At 38.6% G+C, this 17,240-nt stretch overlaps 1 long non-coding RNA gene across 2 annotated transcripts in view; it reads left to right on the top strand.

Moving 5' to 3' along the window:
* The window catches only part of LOC128853364 (uncharacterized), a 71,642-nt gene extending 55,882 nt beyond the window's left edge, over window positions 1-15,760 (top strand). Inside the window, exon 4 of one of the 2 annotated variants that reach the window (XR_008451871.1) lies at window positions 14,195-15,760. This is a non-coding gene — a long non-coding RNA (uncharacterized LOC128853364). Of the gene's footprint in view, window positions 1-6,772; window positions 11,135-14,194 lie in introns of those variants that run through there. The other variant, XR_008451870.1, reaches the window with a different exon arrangement.
* Window positions 15,761-17,240: the final 1,480 nt, after the last annotated feature.

Genomic DNA, 17,240 nt, shown 5'->3' with positions numbered 1-17,240 from the left:
CTAGGTCATGGGGTTCAATACTATCCTAGCTTATAGCTCTGCAATCTACCCTCTCTGAACATCCTCTGTGAGAGATATATACCTTTACTCTGCTTGTGAATTATCTATTGACAAATTTTGATTTTTATAAATATGTCCACAATTCAAAATAATTTGACATGTGGTCTGATTTCAGTTTGTAGACTAATCACAGACTATTCACCATGACTGCTGCTTTGACTTTTTCCTATTCACGATGCCTGATTAAGATGCATAGCTACGTTTCTCTGTCTTCATTGGATGACAACCGTATTGAGAAGAGATTTTGACTGACCTTCTAACCCTTTTGGTGAAAATATATGTGCACGAATGCCCACAAGGCTCTCCTGCAGCTTTTTTGCGGCCAAAATTTCACGTAGACAAGTGCTAGTGAAAAGTGCTTGATAAAGAACAGAAATCATACCAAAAGAGTTGTATGAAATTCATTCACACTGATGTTCTGAAATGCTATTTTTGAGCTGTTTCCCTAGATCTTTAAGTGAGCAAAAAATATGTTGTGTGAAAACTACCCATGTAAAATAAATGTTTTCCCTCTATTTCTTAGTGAACATTGGAAATACAGTCACAGTAACCAGTAGTAACTGAATAGCTGAGGCAGTCTCCACAGCAAAGTCATGGGATACCTGGCATTCAGAGATGCCCTGGCCATATCACTCCTGGGTGTAGTGCAGGCATAACTAGCTGGTAATATATTTAGGTTCCTGCACTGTCATTTAAGGTGGAATACTTTTACTAAGGATGTAAATCTCTACATCTATTAACCTTTAACCAATTAATTTCACTTTAATTATTTTTTTTAATTAAAAAAAAAAAAAAGATACAACCCCAAAATCAGTGCTGCCCAGAGATAAGAATTGACCAAGCCTCATCTTGCAGTTCTAATGCGAAAGAGACAACAGGGATACAGTCCAGGGTGAAAAACTGGCTCATTTAATTACACCTGCACAGTATTTCAATAGTATGCCTCGGTGAGAGGGGCTTTTAAGAGTAAAGTGCTTTGAAATAAAGCTATTAAATGCATATGGAGACATTGATCGATACAGTCGGGTTATTGGGGGGGGTGTAGGATGGAGAGGGAAGAAGAAGAAAAGGACTTTTTTCTTCTCTGTAAGAGTGGATTTGGAATCTTCAAGGGCATAAGGATGGTAAACGGTTGCTAAAAGTCCAAATTAAGAGGTATTAGTCCATTGTGTTGTAGTCAGTCACATCATATTCACATTGCTGTTTTCTTGTTGGAGGTTTTGCCTTGATCTACCCTGGACCACATTGACAAGTCACAATTGAAGCATTCTAAATAATCCACAGTGAAATAAGGCATAGGGTGTCACTCTCTAGGCTACAGAAGGCCTGAGCGCAGTGAAGTTAGAAAGGGTAGCAAAGCCCTTTTCAGTCGCGTTTCTCAGCCGATTAAACTCATTCAGGGCCAGGCTGCTGGAACGAAAACAGAAAGATCACCTCCTGTTCTCCAGTGTTTTGTTGGCAACAGCAGACAGATGTAAAAAAGTAGAAACATTTTTACTATAGCAACAAAGGGGAAGGGGGGGGCAAACAAAAAAAAAGAAGTTGGAATTTGAGGGCTTGTTAATGTCTCAGGTACGTTAGGACAGTACTCCAGTTAAAAGGCCTTGTCAGCACAGACTGGATATCAAAAGGTTCGTGTGACATGACTGTGCAGTTGAAACCTGCGTCCTCATTTCTCCCTAAACTCCTCCACTGGTACAGTAATTAACCATAAGAACAGATTGACAAATGGAGATCTGGTCCATTAACATTTTTTTGTTTGGTTGTTTTTTTGGCTTTTCAGAAAAAAACACATTTAAAAGTGATGCTTTCTTTAAGAGCATCCCACCCACCCATGCAGGCACACAGATGTGACATATTGTGACACAAAATGACACAGAAAATTAAGCTGAGCCCTCCAACTGAAGACTTGATATAGCCATACATTCTCTACAAGTCACCACTTAAATTAACTGTTGTAGATGCAAGCTAGGAAAACTATAATTCGTCTAGTATGAGTAGTTGAGCAGAAATGGTTTGCTGCTACTGTGAAAAAACATACTTAAAATATGGTAATTTTCCCTTTCTATGTATAAAGGTAAACAAACTCAGTTGCAAGAAATGCAACGCATTTTTAGAAGGTCACCACAATGATTTTTTTTCCTTCTGCCTATTACGTATTTCAGTCTTAGCAAATGCAGATTCGCATGTATAAATATGCATACATGTGCATGTTCAAATATATATGATTAAAAAGTTTTTGCTATAAATGCCTGTACATCTTGTTTGGGAATAAATGAAAAGGATTTTATTTCTGATCAATGGAAAAAAAAAAAGTCAACCCAAAAGCCTCAACTTATAAAGGAAGTACTGGAATGATCCTGTAACCATGTGATTAGGGCAGTGAAATGGAGGACCTGTGTATCAGCCTCTCCTCTAATGAAACGTTATGTATAAAAGAATAGTTACAGTGGCAATACTGAAAAAGACTGTCGTTAGGGTGGTTATTTCAGATGTGGTTGATGTAGATTTTGCTTCTGTAAAGAAATTGGGACAGAAAGGATTTATACTGAAGTGTTTCTGCTTCCTAAATAAATATGCTGATGATGAGTGTATTCAATCTAAAAGTTAGCCCTCAAAAAGCCAAACACTGCCACCGTCTTGGAGTCTTTAGTTCCTTAGAAAATTTGGCCGTTAATCTTGGTATTTACATTAGTGTTGAGCCCTTTTGAAGATAGGTCTTTGGAGGTGATTGCATAGTTAAACATTTATGGAAAAAATTACTTTAAATTCCAAAGTCCTCTTAAAGAGCTAAGATCCGCTTCTTTTCACTTAGGTGCTTTTTGAAAAACAAAATCAGAACCCCAAATAATCACCCTTGGTTTCAAAGCAGCCAATAAGTGCAGGGCAGGATTTACCAGTGCTTATTGGGAGGGGCAGGGAGGATGCACAGGGAGGATGCACAGGGAGGATGTACAGGGTTTCTGCACCAACCTGTCACCATTGGGATAACGAGTTCTGACCCTTTGGAAAGCAGAGGTGATTCCCCCGAGGGTGTGTAAAGTGATGTCAAGCACTTTAGTAAGTAAGCTAGCCTATACCTGAAGCACTTGAGTGTTTATGGGCAATGACTGGCCCAGAGACTGGTTGTAAGCTCCTGTCTTTCTGGCCTTAGCTCTGAACTTTGATCTAAGGGATAAAAGGTCCTAACTTTATATACCTCCTTTTCCAATCCTCATTTCCCAAAACCTTAAAGACTTGCTGGATCTCTTGTGCTCTGCATTTGCAAGAACTGCTCTAAAATACTGTAGACATTTATCACTGGATTGTGTTTTTGCCATGCTTTAAAAATTTGTGTAATATATATCAGGTGTCTATGGATTTTGGCATAGTATTGGGTCATCTTAGTGATTTGGTATTGTTTAGACTGCAAAATAACACGCGGGGTCAAGAGCAGTCAATATTGGTCCTATAAATTATTGTCTAGGCTCTCATAAATCGTCCTCTAATTTGTGGCTTGAAAAAGAAAAAAAAAAAAAAAAAAAAAAGAAGATATCAGCAGTCAAATCTCCTTTCCCCTGCAACCACATCTGGTTTTTTAGTGAAAAGAGCTGCCTTTCTCAGCAGTCTGCAGAGGCGTTTTTGTCTATTGTCCTCATTGGGCCAAAGCACTGGGGATCAGGGTTACTTCTGATGTGTTTCTACAGGGAAATGTAAAACTAAATCCCCAGGTAGAATTTCAGACAAACAGACGTTTTATTTACTTATATTCATCTCTTCTGGAAAAAAAAAAAAAGGGAGAAAATAGCTTGCTTAATCCCAGTACTAACACAATATTGATTCACATTCATGTTCAGTATTTATTGACGTGCATTGCATACAATGGAGGCTATCAATTAGGCTACTCTGTTGAGGAGAAGGGGCAATCATATTAGAAAACAGATGAAGCTCATAGTTTATATAGTCCTAATTTTATGTAATGTAAACCTTTCAAACCCCGGGCACATGAGAGTGAAAATGCATGTCCTGATGAAAAAAGCGAAAACCAAATGGATTCACTCTCCAGCTAATTGCTACGGGTGACTGTCCACACAGTCATATCATTATTTCCTGAAGTTCTGTAATGAAATCAAACTTCTCTTTTCACAAACTGAATTTCTCTGTATTTTATTAACCAACATCAAATACATTTGTGCAATAGCTTAGCACAAGGTTTTGGTTGGACTGGGTCAGATATATGAAATTCTAGAAGTGGTGCATAATCTTGCCATATTCCTCCTGTACATTTAAGCAGGGGTTTAGCATACTGAGCTGCTATTAAAGATCAGTGTCAAGGAGAGCACAATGGCATATGGGCAGTATTCAGGAGACCAAGTTGTTGCATGCAGAAATCAAATATAAAACACTCTCTATTTTTGCCCCTCGGAGCTTTTATTGCATGGTCGCAGCTGGATTTACACTGTATTTAATAAAACATTAGTAGCCACCAGGGATTTAAATATGTAACGTAATTCTTTTTCAGTAAAATAATTCCATCAATCCAAATATGAAGCCTTTTTTTTTCCAAGTGCTGTATGCCCATAATTAAATTAAACCCTATATATGGCTTTTTTCACCATGGAATTTAATGGAAGCAAAATCCATCTGCAAAGTTGATTTTGGATACACATTCACATTTTTTGGAGCTGAAGTAGGTCTAGTGGCTAATAAGTTTGGCTGAGCCACTTTTGATACAGACCTGTGGCAAAGTGATGGTCAGTATTACTTTACAGAGGCAGGTGAAGTTATGCCTAATTCTGCACCAAAAAAATAAGTGCCTTACTGGCATCTGGGCTGCTGAGAAAATGAACAGAATGCAGCTGTACAGCCTCAGCCAACAGACTTTACCTTGTGCAGTGACCAAGGTGACCTAGACACATTAGGCATAGAGAATCATAGAATCATAGATTCGTTTAGGTTAGAAAACACCATTAAAATCTTCAAGTCCAACTGTTAAACTAGCACTGCCAAGTCCACCACTAAACCATAATTGTCCCTAAGCACCATAACCACACACCTCTAAAATACCTCCAGGGACAGTGACTCATCTACTTCCCTGTGCAGCCAGTTCCAATGCTTGACAAAATATATAATTGTAAAATATATTCTTGTGTATAAAACATATTCTTGTGAGTCTCATTTTCAGCCCTTAGAGATTTTTGGTAAGATGATAACTGGGGAAAAGAGATGTATCTATATTTTATTTCGCAAATTTAATATTTTGGAGGTATTTCATGTATTTCTGACTAAAGACATAGTTGGTCATATCTTCAGCAAGATGAAACAAGTTGAGCTACAGATGATTTCCTTGCAGGCACAGTCCTAATTATCATGAAAAGACAGGCAAAGGAAAAAGAAACAGAAAGACTGCAGGGAAATAAAATAAAGGTATTGTAAAATGAAGCTCGATGAGATATCTTGAGTGGTCTCACGGCAGTTTGCAGAAACACAAAGTTTGAATAGTGACACACAGCTATTCTGTTACTTCTTAATGGAAATAAATATAAGAAATAAAGAGTGAATGTTCCCAAAGATACATGTTCTTGGCTGTTACGACAGGGAGCCACTTTCCAAGTGGAATGAAGTTACTGTTTTGTAACAGTAGTTGTGGCTAACTGCTAGGAAATGAAGATGACTCCAACTAGATTTTGACTAGATCCATAAAGCTGCTACTAGGTGAAAATGTGATCTTTATAAGTCAACAGTCTCTGATGTCACAACTTTTCCAGAAACAACAATTTTGGCAGCAAAGCACCCATGCTGGATGGTACAGATCCAATGTCTTTGAAAGGCCCTGTGTCATTTTGTGAAATGTGTGAGGTTTTCTCAAATTCTCTTCTTAGAGATCCAGTGGAACTAAATTAGTGATCCAATCTGACTGAGTTTGTGTGGACTAATGACGCTCTGCTTCACACATTACAGTGTGAAGCAGAGTGGATGAAGGCAGCTGTAGCAGTTAAGCTCTGTGAGTAGTATGGATAGAGAAACAAGTACATCTGAGGTGCAAATTCCTAATTCACACAATACAAATTCTTTAGGTTTCCTATGCTCACTAACAGCTATGGTAAAAAGGCCCATCACCTCCCATTTTAACAAAGCTGTGTCTGATTAGGCAACTTTTTCCCTTGTACTTCAGATCAGATACCTCTGCATTGAAAATCTGCTCCTCACTGAACCTGGAGATCAGAGAACATCAGTAATATTTCATGAAAAACCTTCACTCAGGTTTTTAATTTATTGAAAAACTGTAGATGAAAGTTATAATTGTCTTTTAAATTGTAAAAAATCCCAACCCTTAAAATATGGAGCTTTGTGCTTTCAAAACAGAGCCTACGTTTTCACTTTTTTAAACTTCTTCTCCACTTTCTTTTATTTACCTCTTTAATTCTTTCCATCATTCTCACATTGTGAGGGAACAAAAGGCGAAAGAATGTATTAAAAGCATCACAAGTATTTAAAAGCACAATTTGAAATTGTTCCATTTTTCACTTTTAGCATTTCTCATTAAGCAAGCACAAAACTTATAGAAAATAAAAAATAAAAGAGTTTTGTAAGTTGGAGAGAATTATCTTTTTCAGTAAAAAGTGTTGAATAATTTCCCTTTTATTGGTTTTGAATGGATGCAATTCCGTATGTTGTATCAGGTGGCAGATTCATTTGTTTTTTTTTTTTTTCCTGTTTTTATCATTTGTAGCTGAAGACTGAAAAACTTTGCTTGAGATGTTCAGGATGCCAGTCCAGATGAAGTTTTAAACGCTGGGTTGTGCACCAAGCTTGCATTCGAACAGCGGATTTGCACTGCCATCCAAGTGGGCTGAAAGGCGTTTGCCACAAGTGTCTTCAAACATGGATCAGAAACAGATTTCACTGTTGCTGCATTTTGATTTATCATTTTGTTTTCTTTTTTTCCTAGCAACTCCAAAATACGACAAGAGCAGCTAAAAAGTCAGTATTTTCTTCTAGCTGCTGATAAATACTTATCAAATCTTTCTTTGGGGTCAGTGATTTTTCATATGTCTTAGTACACAATGGAATTATTTAATTACTTTTGCTAGCAAGTTTACAGACAAGTATATCCCTATCATACTGCATATCCTCAAATAAGATTATTTACAATCCAATCTAAGGAGTGCTGACTGGTGTCATTGGAAGCTAAAGCTGCATCAGCATTTAAATTTCTACTTTTCCGGGCAAAAACCCAACTGGCTGATTCAATTAAACTCTTTATGTTATATATTATCCAGAAGTTCACAATCTGAAGCGATTCTCAGAGTCTGAAGCCATGCCTTTATGATTGCAATTTGGTAGCAAGACAATTTCCAAGGACTATTTTACTTGAACTGCAATGAAAATGTCAGGACATAACACACTTTCTGATGTGGGTTTTATGAAAGGCACTCCAAAATCAACCATTATTTCAAGCACAAGCAATAAATAACCTTCATTATTCATTAAAGTGTATATATGCATCTGTGTTTGCAAATATGGTGGCTTCCTGAGCAAAGAACCCTGTAATCAAAAGACCCTTCACTCATTTAAGGAGGTAACAAATGGGCAGGCAGAAGGCACAGAAAGAGCATCTATTTAATCGGTAATGGAGATAATCTATAGAGTACCTGTAATACAAGTAGTCCATCTTCCAAGCATAACTTTAGATAACATATAGGATGCGGAAAGATTCATGCAATATTGTGAAGCTACTTTTCATAATAGTCATTTGGACAAATTTTGTTTATGGTTTATATCGAACAAAGAGAATAGACCTTTCCCATACCATGTAAATCACAGCCCTCCTGAAGGATGTCTGGAGTAGTGCTCTGCTATTACTATTCACAAGAACATTAACACCGATGAAATAGGCTCTGTGAATTTACTGCTATTTACCTGTTCAGATTAGGAGCTAACGCACCTCCGCAAACAGCTGGCATGATATGCAGACCTGCAGCAGCCCCTTGCATCCTCAAGCACTGTGTGAGAGTGCTAGAAAGCAGTCTTTATACACTGATGTAATTTGTGTGAGGTGTGTGTTGTTTTTTTTTTAATGAGACTTTGAAGAAAGATCATATTTCTGCTCAGTTACTCCTGTTGATGAGTTTCAGATGGGTCAGTCAGAATTTTAGAGTCAAAAGCAGAGCTTGGACAAAATACACTGACTTATTTGAGCTGTTTTCCTTCAGAAACTGAAAAATTAGTTTAGAAAGAAAATGAAAAAATTGAATATTTTTCTAGCAATTCAAAAGCATAAATTACGGTTTCTAGAGCTGCTTTGTTTTGACAAATTCAAAGTAATTTTCTACTTCAAATTTTTTTATTTTTGGGAGATTAAAAATCAAATTGGAGGAGAAATTTAGAAAGAAAACAAGCTGAGTATTCACTGTAAAAAGACACCAAGATGCTGTTTCTTGTTATTTCTTGTGTTTTTACACAAAAGGCCATTTGTATAGTGAAATCCGTGGTTTGGTGAAAGAGGTGATATCAGGAGAAAAACTGTGCCTTGTAGCCTTTATATAGTTATTTAAGAAAATGGAAATAAGAGGCACCAAACCATAATGACTAACAATTTCAAATGAAGGCTTTGGAACGATGCTGGAAGATCAGATCAAACCAATTAAAACACTGAGGAAGGACTCTATCTCCCCAGCCCTTAGATAACAGCTCAAAAAGGAGGGGAGGAGGAGTAGTGCTCTCTCTTTCTTTATCCTGCCTTTCTTTTTCCCCCGCTCCTGGTTTTCATGGTGGGGGCACTAATGAACTTTTCAAGTCCCATGAAGACAACCCTCGTGTTCTGATTAGTTGCCTTACTTTTAATGAATTGTTTTAATCAAGTTTCAAAGCAGGGACTCTATGCTTCATTGCAGCAGCCCAATGACAATGAGCTGAATGTTACCAAGACAGTGCATCTGATGGACTTTAATGGATTTTATGTGACAGTGTCTAGTGGCCTCATATTAGACATAGCTTTACAGCAGAGAACCCATGGGGTTGCACTATGCATTTAATCTATACATACTATAAGGATAAGGGAGAGAGAAGCAGGGGAGAGGGAGAGATTGTGAACCCTGAAGACCTTCAAAGGACATGCATTTCATACTAATAAGAAACAGTCTTTGGTCATTTTATTTTTTTGCAATAGCAAAGTCCCATTGTGTTTTCTTAGGGAATGTCAGGAGTATAATATCTTCAGGGCTTTTTGCAGTAACATTCACGAAACACAAAGTTATCTGGAAAAATTAAGCTCTCAAGGAAATCTTGGCAGCACTGTAACATTTCCTGGATTTCAGGTAGCAATTCTGAGTTGTGATCTCTTAAGTCCGTAACAATTTGCTATTTCTAATTTATTGCTTCATTTGTGACTGCTGCTACAGCAAGGTAAATTTATTCTGATTTGCACAACCTAAGTCTTAGCTCTGACAGTGACTAATTATTACCTGAGTTAAAATAATGAAAGTGTCGGAAAGTGTCCGAATGCAATTTGTTAGGAAAACATGTGGCATGCTGTGTTACCCAAGCCCAGAAAAGCCTAAGTGATCAGAAACCATGGAGAATTAAGAATTTTTCCCCCAAAGGTTACAAATCAGTGTGGAAAATTTTCAAGGAATTGGAGTGCTGAGGGGCTCCATTCACTAGAATATAAAATGCAGACCATACCTGTGTAATTTTCTGCTTAAGGAAGAAAAGTCACTTTTTCAGAAAGAATCTAAAAGGATATTGCAATGTTAACACTGTCCAGAGAGCTTGCATCAGTTAGAGACTGATGCTGATACAATTTAAAGGATGCACTCCCTGCACGAGGATTATTTTGCTGCTCTTCTTTTTCAAAAAAAAAGAAAAAAACCCAAAACTCAAACTCAAACCAACACACAGAAGACAAAATCTGTTGTAAGAAACTCCAAAAGTGTAAGTTCCCTTAGCTGATGTAAGTAACACATTTGAGGTTTTGTTGGCTCAGGGTCAGTCCTGTGTTTTGTCACCTATAGGCATGTCTTATTCACAGAACAGCTCAGCTCCAGCTGTGTAAAATGAATCCTCAAATGAAATGGTCCAATGATGTTAATGACTCTGTGTGCTTGCGAAAGTTTCTAAGGAATGTTAGCAGCTCTGGGTTAGGATTAGAAAACATTCGAGAGCTCAGTAGTTCTGCTTGTTCAAATAGCTCTATGAAAGCAGATGGAGTATCAGTAAATTAAAATAATAACACAAAATAATAAATAGCTATCTGGCTGAAATAATAAAGCAGTACAAATGATTTGGGGCTTCTTCATTCAGGGCATTTGTCACTCTCATGAGCCATTTCAGCCACATTTTATATTAAATTTGTCTTAAACAGGATTTAATTGAGATTTAATAAGGCAATTGTTTTATGGTTAAGAACCAATTGGATGTCAACACCTAATGTTTCCTAGAGTGATAACTGTACCTTGAAAGATGCTGGGACTACATAAAGGCTAAGAATTTCATGGTCCATAACGAGATACCTAGATTTAATATTGCTTAATACATACCTGCATTTACAGTCTGTATTTCAAGCCCTCCTACCACATGAGTGTCCTGTTGTATTAAGAAGCTATACAATCTGCATTTCTGTCTATATCTAACACACCTGCTAGACCTCAAGAGACATGATTATATTAATTACAATATATTGATTGATTTCTATTTTACATGCACTGTCTGTATTTAATTTAAATATACAATTAAGCGTATTAAGGACACAATTTGTATTGTTACTGTGATAAATAATTGCTAATTGTGTCATGATACATCACATATTTTAAGGCAATGCTTCTCATATGGTAGTAGCAACTGCGTATATAAAATATGCTGGGAATGTATTTTAATTATTCATATTAGTTCATGGCCAGTGCTTTTTTATTTCTCAGGTCCGGAGGGAACAATGCATATCTTGACACTTCAAAACAATTGTTGGCATAATTTTCAGGCAAACATATATACCTTTCACACACAGTCCATGTATGTTTTTCTGATTATTATATGGAAAATACAGATGTCAGTATGCAATTCTGCTCTCTGTTTTGCTAATTCCTAATGTGTGTACAATATACCTACAGACCAGGCAATTAAATCACTAATAATATTTGTACTAACTATTGCTATTAAAATCTATCAGTAGTATAATATTGGTGTCAGTAGTATTGCTATTGTCCAAATATATTAGATTTGTCATTTTCTATGAAGAAAAAAACTATTTTTGAACCTTCCCTACACCTATAACAGGATGCACAACTAATTTTCCAAGAATTTACATTCAAGAGAAAAGACCCAACAGCATTATCTTTTCTTGCCTTTACTTGCATTTTGTGTCTGCTTTCTACAAATAAACCCAAACTTGTACAAGTCAGTTTACCGAGAGAAGTCTCCATGAAAACAGCAATTTAAAAGAAGCCAGGAGAGTATTTGCAAATTATGAATTTGTAAATACAACATGTATTATTAAAAACCTGGTACTAAGAGTCGCACTCATTTAATCGAGGAATGGAAACAACTCTTTGTGATTCACACACCCAATAAAAAATAATCATAAGAGAAGTCAGACGTAATTTCTTATCTGTGACTACACTGAAAAAACTAGCAGCTGTTCAAAGAAAATTCATGTACCGAGAAAGAGGATGGGGGTCCAGAGTTTGAAAAGCATTTCAGAAAGACAGATTCTTTTGTCATTGAAGTGTCTTGCAAACTCCTGGCTGGGCTGTGTAGCAGGCAGTGTGCCCTGACACCTTCCTCATGCAGAGGCACATTGCTCTTTTATTCTTGTTTGTACCTTTTCGGAGGAATGGTCATTGGGGTGTCATCAAACAGCCATTTCTTGTGGCACCAAGCCCAGCTGAATAAGTTTCTGTTCTTTTTCCCACACGCATCTTTCCCATCCCTGCAGTGCATCCCAGCCCCATAGATGGATATCTGTCCAGTCAAGTAATTCTTTGTGTGGCATCTCTGTATGCTATATTGTGGCAACAGTGTGAGCCAGGAACACAGAGTTTTCCTTCCTTTTCTTTTTGAAGATAATCACTGGGAGGACAATTTTATGTTCTTAGGTCCAAGTCAAGGACCTGATCTGATGCTTGAGGCAAAGGTTGCTCCAAAGGATGGGAAGACAGGGACAGCCTGAAGCATTGGACATCAGCCTGCCCAGTATGCTAAGTAAATTTTCGGCACTCACGCCTCCGAGGACTGCATTGCACAGTGGCACAGGGCATTTTCTGTCCAGCCCTGCTGTAAGTTGCTTCCCAGTGCAGAAGGGATTGATGTGCACCTAAAGCAGCAGGCAATGACCCAGCATCCTCTGGACTGATGGCCCCAGCGTGCAGGGTGGGATGTTCTGCACAGCCCAACACACAGTGCAGAGAGGAAGCACAGCTTGAAAGGCTGCAAGCAATCTATGCCAGTAATGAGCAGCCAATTAATTGATTACTGAAAGTATAACTGAATCCTATGCCTCGGAGAAATCTAAAATATAGTAACTGCTTACTTTATTGACAGCATTCATGCCATATTTAGTAGCTGGTATGTAAGAAGTAGCTGGACAATTTTGTTACACTTAATATGTTTCAGAACACAGCATAAAACATGTTTTAACACTATAAAATCTATTGAGCAGTACCTCTGGGAACAGGCTTTATTATTAGATTACATTATACAAGATTAGACTAGTCAATAAGGGATTTCTTTCACACAGCATGCCATCTGAAATACCTGTTTTCTTTCCTTTCCTTTTTTTTTTTTTTTAAATTACTTCAAGACCTTCTTTGTAGGATCTTAGGCACAATATACCCATGAATCATAAAACTGACAAGCCCCAGGGCCGAATGGTCTCTGTACGGTAGATACGAGGCCTAGAGATAAAGGTGCACTACAGGTATACAGTGACAGGGGTGGATTATAGATAAACAAAAGGCGCAGTTATTAGATGGGAAGTGCCAGGCAGGATTGTACACTGAGAATGCAAATTGTAAGGACCGCATCTCAGGGACCTGACTCTGCTTGGTCTGTCAGGCAATGGGAAAACAAAGACAATAATTCAGTCTGGGTGCAATGCTGGGTTTTTAGATTTGCTTTAGCTGCTAGCTGCACAGGGGAGAGAGGAAGCAGGAAGGGTTTTAGCCAGGTTTTGGCACCTGGGTAAAGCCATGGTGAAATTCAGTCTCCTCATAAGATTAATTTAAAATTCTATTCTCTGATCAAATAATTTGCTGATCAGTTAAATAATAATCAGAAAGGCAAAGATAACGTGTAACATGAGATGGTCCAAGTCAGGGCAGAAAACTGATGCCTATATCCTCCCCGGATCTGGCACCCCGAATCCTCTCCTTGCCATATTAATCTTTCCTGCCTTTGTTCAGAGCAATGCAGCACCCAGAGGATCGTGCTGGCAGAGTCCCACCTGCTCAGGCTGGCGCTGGGTAGAGATCCTAGGGGATTTTCAAGACAACTCAATCCTTGCTCCTGCAGGTACTATTTCGGTATCTCACCCCTTTTTTGAACATATATCTGTTCAATCATGTTGCTGAAATATAGTGGGAATCAAACACACTATTTGCTTATTTAGAATGCTATCCAGTGCTATTCACACATTCCCACCCCCTCCCTCCCCACCCCTCCCCTTAAATTCCGTGTTGTATGCTGCATTGGATCTATTGCTGGGAATTTCTCTCTCTTTGTCCTAAATTAAAAATCTTCACTGAACTACACAGTTGCTGACTACATCCATAGGAGCAACTTCCATTCAAGTTTCCTAGATGGACACTTATGGCCTGCTTTGCTGCTGTCACTGGAAATGAATATGAATTGATAGGACTATCTAAGACCAGCTTCCTTTTTTTGCCTACAAGGATTTTTCTTCTCTTATATAACCAAACTTCCCCACAAGATTGACATTTCAGGAAAGGGGCAGAGGCAGACAGGTGACTACAGATCAAATCGGATTTCTACAACCTTCCATTGCAAAGGTCAACCCTCTGCAGTGGGTTTTCAGCCCGCAGTTCCTATCTTAGTTTCAAACACAGGTGAAATACTTCACATGCCCAGGGACCTTTTCATCTTCTCTCTTTCTCTCTTTTTTTTTTAATTATTATTATTATTTTGGTCTTTTCTTTCCCAGGCTTTGATGGAGGCTTGCAGCTGTCAAGACAGTGACCTCAGACCAGATATGGTGGGAGAAGGAACTGGAGAGCAGTCCCTTACTTCTCATGGCATCTCAAACCTGCTCAGATCTCAGCAATAATGACTGAGAAAAAATCTTGGAAGTAATGACCTGTCGCAACATTTGAGGGAAATGGAGGATTTTTAAGTCAGAGATACAGGAAAGCGAGAAAATCCCAAACTGGAGAACAACATTGCTTACTTTGAACAGGATTTGGCAGTGATTTTGATGAAGAAACTAGAGAAATAACTCCAGTAATTACCTTTTCCCCATGTTGGCCAGTGGGTTACCATGGACACTCTGTTCTGACCAAAATATGGGCTTTGCGGCAGTGTTAGCAGGCTGTCGAATAACCAATCAGGTGTCAGAAATGTACAGCCAGTAATTAACTGATAGGTTTATAATTAAGCAGAGATGCCCCTGTACAGCTATGCTTGGATCTGAATTCAAATTCTGACTCTTTCCAAAATTCAGGGGCAAAAGAGAGTGACAATTTGGGTTCAGTCCCATCTTTATAATTAAACAATGATTTTTGACAGGAGGGGAATCTCCAGCAGTTAATGACTGACTGCAGGAGTTGAGGGCCTGAGGCAAAGCTGAGGGCTTTTAATCCAGGTGGTCATTAACTGCCTGGGAATGCCTGACCCTGAGGTTAATTGTTTCTATTTTAAATCAAGAAAATATTATACTCATATACAGACACCCCCTTCCATCTTTTCTGCTGTACAAGTGTGTTACAAGTATAAATATTCTGCCATTTTGTGTGTTGAAAAGGATGAAAACTGAGCTGTTGGGATTCTCTTGATGTGTTTGCTAAAGAATCCAGGTACCTAAAACATTCTCATGGCAATCTACTCTTTCCATCCAGAAAATCTGACCCGCAGCCTGGCCAGAAGGGACCGACTGGGAAAGGCTCTGGGTTGGTGTATACAGCGTACAAAGAACAGAAGTGCCCAGCAGGGTTTTTAAAACTATTCAGGCTGCTTCCGATTCACAAATCCCAAAATCTTGGAAGCCGATCGAATTTTGGTTTAACCTGCTGGTTTAATAAAACCTCTCTCTCTGCAATTCCTCACATACTTGGGGTAAAGAACAAAGCCACTTTTAAAAGCTTTTCGTACAGCTTTCGGTATCTGATCCTTTCTTGGCTTTCCGCTCTGGCTGCCAGGCACAGGGCAGGATCAGGCCCTTAGAAGCCAGCAACACTTTTATTTTCAGTGCTAACTCCGGCTTTTCCAGAAGAAGTCATCAGGAATTAAGCACAGCCTGTAAGAAACAGGGAAAGCCAGAAGCTCTGAGGAGGTGTCATCCAACACTGACGAGCGGGCAAACCCGGCAGCCAGCGGATATCTCACCTGAACCAGAAAAAAATCCGTTGTGGTTCATTTAGATGTATTTTTTTCCCCAAAAAAATCCTTCTTTCTCCCTCCCCTCTTTCCTTGCTTTTTAAAGGGACATATGTCATCATTGCCACTTCAGTTTCCTGTGTTTAACCCTTACTATATCTAGCCTGATTACTCCTAATAAAGCTTGACAGTTGGAGGGTTAATCCAACCCTTGGTCTCATGGTTTCTTCTCAGGAAACAATCTGTCCCGGAGAGCTTTCTGGCCTGTTGCAAGGTTATATCCCCCCGGGGTGCCATCAGCGCCAGCCAGGGCTCCTTTCCCATTGTCTGCCAAATGGCCACCAATTAAGTCAACTGTTCCCCAATTAGAATTTTGAGGAATTTATCTTGTTCCTCCTGTGTTCAAACTCCCAAACTCCCAAGAAGGGGGCAGCTTTTGGAGTCGGTTACAAGGGCTTTTTTTTTTCCCGCCCCCCCTTCTTCCAGAGTGAGAAAGAGGAGAAATTAAATAAATAAAGAGCAGCTCTTTCCTGTAATCGGACACTCCTGGGTTTTTCCCGTCGCCCGTTCACACAGCTTAATCCTGGGGTATGTGATGAGAACTTGGTAATATTTAAGGGAGGATACTCTATTATTGCTTCATTCACCTGAACTACTGCGGCTGTTTTGGGTTTTTTTTTTTTTTTGTTTTAATCGACGCTGCTCTCAGTAAAAGTTTTCTCTGCGACATCAGCTCTGAATATAATGAGATTTCTTAAATTATAGCAAGAAAAAAAGAATTTCAATTGGTCAAAGCACCAAGTGTGAAGGGTTGTTGTTTTTCCTTTCTTTCCCCTCTTCCCCTAAAATGGCTTCCTGATTGTTTACATTTTTTTATTGGTGAATTGAATTCTGGGCTCTGGGTCACCTTTAATATGGGAAATGCAAAGTCTGGCAAAGTTATCAGGATAATATCCTTTAAACAAGACATACAAAGGCCTGATCGATCCATTCTAGGCAAATATAACCTTTGACTATTTTCCTGAGAGAGTGTGTGTAGGTTTTCTGTAGTAAACTCTGTGTGTGATACCTCAACTGCCCTTACCAGGAGGGAGTAAAACCTTTGGGCCGTAGTGCCAAGGGCAGGCATGGTGTCACTGTCAATCCACACACCTGAATTTATCTGTCAGCAGAAAGACAGAAATTACATTCTTCTGCAATTCAGTCCATTTTTCTAAAACGGCTAAACCAAAGGGAAGGATTACGCTGTGTCACTGGACAGGGAAACATCTCCACCTTTTCATTTGTACTTTTCAAAACTTGGTGCACAATACAACTTGTCTTCATTTTTGGCTCTGTTACGTGTGAGCCACCATTTCTGGAGTTTGGGTTTTCAGTTGGGGTTTGGATAAACCCAAGGTTTCAGAGCAAACTTTGTGATTGATAATGAAAACTTATTTTTTTTTCAAAAATATTCACTTTGTTGTTAAGGAAGTTCACTGGAATACGGTCCTGGGTCTTTGAACATTTTGGTGATCGAGCCACCTTACATACTTGTCTGGTGATCCTTTCCTGTACTTGGCTCCATAATTTCTGACTTCCTCCTAGTACTGCATTAAGTGATGTGACTAAAAATGTAACCAACATCTGTCATGTGTATGTTGTCTCCTTTTTTTTTT

This window comes from Cuculus canorus, chromosome 12 (genome assembly GCF_017976375.1).
Source record: "Cuculus canorus isolate bCucCan1 chromosome 12, bCucCan1.pri, whole genome shotgun sequence".
NCBI classification, from domain to species: domain Eukaryota; kingdom Metazoa; phylum Chordata; class Aves; order Cuculiformes; family Cuculidae; genus Cuculus; species Cuculus canorus.
Note: the sequence above shows the minus strand (reverse complement) of the source record. Positions and strands in the feature narration are given on the sequence as shown.